Below are 5,000 nucleotides of genomic sequence, written 5' to 3'. Positions count from 1 at the left end.
TCAGGGTCTGTTGGTGCAGCGGGAGTCGATTTCCCAGTTGGATTTGAGCCTGAGTATACTGTGCCTGGTTACGAGTGGATAGGGCTGGGCGGGGCTGGGCGTGAGAGGTGTGTGTGTGTGTGTGTGTGTGTGTGTGTGTGTGTGTGTGTGTGAGAGAGAGAGAGAGAGAGAGAGAGAGAGAGAGAGAGAGAGAGAGAGAGAGAGAGAGAGAGAGAGAGAGAGAGAGAGAGAGAGAGAGAGAGAGAGAGAGAGAGAGAGAGAGAGAGAGAGAGAGAGAGAGAGAGAGAGAGAGAGAGAGAGAGAGAGAGAGAGAGAGAGAGAGAGAGAGAGAGAGAGAGAGAGAGAGAGAGAGAGAGAGAGAGAGCTCGGTGACGTGGTGTTGGTTACGCTGCTTGATGAAACATGAGGTGGCTGTTCTATTGGAAGTGTCGGGAGTTGGAGAGGAAAGGGTGAGGCGGGAGAAGTGTGTAAGGTTATGTAGTTTTGGGGGTGAAAATTGCTGGGTGATGATTTGGCAACACAATTCTGTGAGTAGAAAAACGTGTTTCTAAAGAAAGGAAGTAGACTGGGCTTCACTTGATGAGTGGGAGCGAGCGAGAGGGAGGAGTGTTTGGTGACTTTCAAACAACTCTGCCTGGTGAGGAATGAAACGGTTGCTTTACTGATGAAGAGTAGGATGTTGATGGGGCTGTGGTTGGTGAGGGGAGTCGCTGTGCTTGGTAAAGTTAGTTCTTGGTGAAGGATGAAATTGTTGTTCCCGGAACACGGGCCAATGTGAAATCCGGAATTACCACAGAATACCTTCCCCAGGTTTTCCCAGGTACCCATATATCGACCAGTCCGTAAGGGAGGATGAACAGCTGAGTGGGCTGCACGCCGACTGCCTTGGCCGGGATTCGTACTCGGGCCCGCCGTGCAGTAGCCAGGCATCCATTTACCATTTCGATTGCACATCATTTCGGATTATATTCACTCACCTAGTGATAGTACAAACGAGTGCTTCCCATACTTATGAATTCTGGCGTCACTCATTTGATTAATCCATGCACAAAACGGGGTCTGACAATCCTTCACCTTCGTAACCTCTGGACGAAATACCCATTCATAACATTTTTATCCTGAATTGGAATTGTTGCAACAGCGGCAGGCTGAATAAATGAGGTTTGCCATACTCTAGTCTCATCCATGAAGGTAGGATTAGGAGGAGACGGCGCGAGCTGGGTGAGGTGTCCCAGGAAAGTGAAGCCAGTTTGCCCGCGCTGGCCAACGCCCAGGACTGGCAGGATGGCCGCGCCAACCCATAGTATAAGTAGCTTTATTAATTTTTTTTATCAACTGTTTCGCTATCTGTTAAGGTACTACAACTTTTTTCTTGCTTTTAGACTAAGACATTTTTATTATTATTTCAAGTACTTTTCAAATTAATATTTAATTGTATTAAAACAAGTACTCATGCGCGAAAATAAGTATTTTCAGTGCGATGAGCTGCATACTAGAAATACAAATATCCGTACATGCATCAACGACCATTTTTCAAGTAACCTAAACCCTGATTTTATATCTTTTTGTGGATAATAAATGTTCATAGCACAACTAATAATACCTGACTTAGTAGTTAATTGTAAAGTACATAATTATAAGTACTCTAGTATAAAATCATCCATCCTAAATTTAACAAGAGAAATTGAAAGTAGGTTTGGTTTGTATTTATTGGCCACTGAAATGAATAAGTTTGGTGTACAACTGACGGCTCCTTACCTTAACATTACTTGTTTTTTGAGTTCACCTCAGGTCCTCAAGGTGATAGGACGTGCTCTGGTGGGATGAGTTACAGTGGTGGAGCGAGGGGAGGAGGCGGGGCCGGTGGGGGTACAGTTGAGTTAGTAAATTCTCTCTTGGAGAGAATTGAAGAGTTGGAGAGGATTGTGGAGGCCATGAGGAAGGAAAATCGAGTCCTTCGTTCATCAGGTCCTCAGACAGGCGATGTACATAGTACACCGTCACAAGATGGGGGCTGGTAGGTGGTCAAGAGCCATGGCAGCTGCTTAAGGTTGAAAAGGACTAATCCTGCGGGTGTGGAGTGCCGCAACTCCCTTCAGGCTCTCTCTGAGCTGAGGGAGGGAGTGAAGGAGCAGGAGGTGCAGGAGAGGAGGGCAGATGACAAATCCCTGCCCAGAGGTAACATTTTGGTTGTTGGGGATAGCCAGGTCAGTTTGTTAGATAGGGCCTTCTGTGCTAAAGATAGGACACGTAGGACCAGGGTGTGTTTTCCTGGGGCGGGGATTAGGGATGTCAGCGACAGGGTAGAGTCGTGCATGTCAGGCGAGGGAGTCAAACCCATCGTCTGCCTGAGCGTGGGAGGGAACGACATAGGCAGGTTAGGTAATGAGCAGCTTCTGCGCCGCTACATGGAGGCTCTTCGAAGAGTTACGTCCAAAGGCGGGGTTCCTGTGGTGGGTGGGGTTCTGCCAAGGCGGCGGGTTGGTGCCATTTGGATGTCCAGGGCTATTGCATTAAACTGCAGGTTGGCAGATTACTGCAGAGCCAATGGATGGACATTTGTCAACGCCTGGGACAGTTTCTTTGGCAAGAACCACCTATACCAGAGGGACGGGGCTCACCTTTCATGGGAGGGGGTACAGATCTTGTCTGATGCCCTTGAACGTGGATTGGGGGCCCTGCAGGTTTTTTTAGGGTAAGTAAGAAGGGGCCTAAGATGGCAATACCAAGTGGGAGCACTAAATGTAGTAATAATAATAGCGGCTGCAGGGTAAGGCAAGGAAGTAGAAGTATTAGGAATAAGGTAGATTTATTGAGGGGAAAGGCGTGCATAGAAAAATTTGATATGATAGCGATCACAGAGTCATGGACAGACACTTTCTCCCAGAATTAGAGATTGAAGGGTATAAGTTATTCCACCAAGATCTAATAGGCAGGAAGGGGGGTAGGGTCGCACTCTTCGTCAGGGACAATCTTAAGTGTGTCATTAACAACTCAATCAAGGAAAATAGCAATACAGAATCCCTCTGGGTAGAAACAATAGGTAGGAAGGAGATGCTTGTCATCGGAGTACTGTACAGACCGCCCAGCCTTACCAGGGACAGTAGCTAACCCCTTTTACAAGAAATTAGTAAGGCGTCAAGATATAGGAATGTGTGTATAATTGGGGATTTCAATTATAGGAACATAGATTGGGATACTTTATCTGGAGACCAAGAGGCGCAGGATTTGTTAGATGTGATACAGGATAGTTTCCTTAAGCAGTTAATTAGAACACCAACGAGGGAAGAAAATATTTTGGATTTGTTGTTAACTAATAGAGAGGACATAATAAGCAACATTGAGGTTGGGGATTCATTAGGTAACAGTGATCATAAGGAAATTAGATTTAATATTAAATGGGAGGATAGAGTCAGCAGTAACAACACATTAATACCTGACTTCAGGAAGGCAGACTACGAGGGGTTAAGAAAACAGCTGCAGAGGCTTAGGGGAGTGAGATCAGAAGTAGGTCAGGACCCAGAGCAGGGAGGGGCGTTAATCTCTGGTGAGGTCACTAGTCAGGTCAGTAGCTTGGAGGGTGAGTACAATAGTCTGGTCAGGGAGATTAAACTAGGACAGAAACAGTTTATACCTCACAGGGAAGTCAGGTCAACAGGTAATTACCCGCGATGGATGACAGACAGGCTAAAAACTGAAATAGGAAGGAAAAGAGGACTATATGTTAGAATTAAAAGGGGGGAAACTCACCTAAGGGATAGTTAAATGATTTAGCTAGAGCAGTAAAGAAGAACACACATATGGAAAAATGTAATTATGAGATTAGAATTGCCAGGGAAGCAAAGACCAATCCAAAGGGCTTCTTTCAGCTTTATAAGACCAAGGTTAGGGATAAGATAGGGCCGCTTAAGTCAGGAGAATCACTGATTGATAGTGATGAGGAAATGAGCGAGGCGTTAAATAGATATTTCTTAACTGTGTTTACCAAAGAAAGATTAGATGATATACCTCAGGGATAACATATCTACAGGGGAGAAGAGGTAGAAGAATTAACCGACATCAACATAAGTAGGGAGCTCGTGATTAGACAGATATATAGACTTAAAGTCACTAAGGCGCCAGGGCCAGATGAACTTTTCCCCAGGGTAATAAAGGAATGTAAAACTGAAATAAGTGGGCAGTTAACATAAGTATTTAGGAAGTCACTAGACACAGGGGTGGTGACTGCTTCATGGAGGCAGGCACACGTTATTCCAATATTTAAGAAGGGAGACAAATCTTCTATGGAGAACTATAGGCCGATTAGTTTGACGTCAGTTATAATAGCTGATAGTATCAGGGACCATATTGACAGACGTAATTTAATTCACGACTCACAGCATGGGTTTATTAAAGGAAAGTCGTTTCCTCACTAATCTTTCATCCTTTTACAATAGAGTATACGAGGCAGCTGACAATGATGAGAGCTTTGATGTGGTTTATCTTGATTTTAGTAAGGCCTTCGATATGGTACCTCACCAGAGACTTTTAAATAAAGTCAGGGCTCATGGGATAAGAGGGAAGGTATTTGATTGGATTAAGGCGTGGATTAGCGACAGGAAACAGAGGGTTACCATTAACGGTAAAAAATCCGAATGGGGTAATGTTACCAGTGGGGTTCCTCAAGGTTCAGTTTTAGGCCCGCTTTTATTCATTACTACATCAATGACATAGACAATGGGATAACTAGCGACATAGGTAAATTTGCAGATGACACCAAAATAGGACGCATTATTAGGACAGGGGAGGATGCTAGAGCACTGCAGGAGAATCTCAACAAACTGTCAGCTTGGTCAGAGAAATGGCAGATGAATTTTAACATCACCAAGTGTAGCGTACTTAGTGTAGGAACACGCAACCCATTACACGGGTATAGTTTAGACTCCGCAGCGATAGGCAGGTCTGAGTGTGAAAGGGATTTGGGAGTGTTAGTGAACTCTGACCTAAAACTAAGGAAACAA

Source organism: Eriocheir sinensis, chromosome 3 (assembly GCF_024679095.1).
Source record: "Eriocheir sinensis breed Jianghai 21 chromosome 3, ASM2467909v1, whole genome shotgun sequence".
Lineage (NCBI taxonomy): Eukaryota > Metazoa > Arthropoda > Malacostraca > Decapoda > Varunidae > Eriocheir > Eriocheir sinensis.
The sequence above is the reverse complement of the archived record's forward strand: the minus strand, read 5'-3'. Positions refer to the sequence as shown.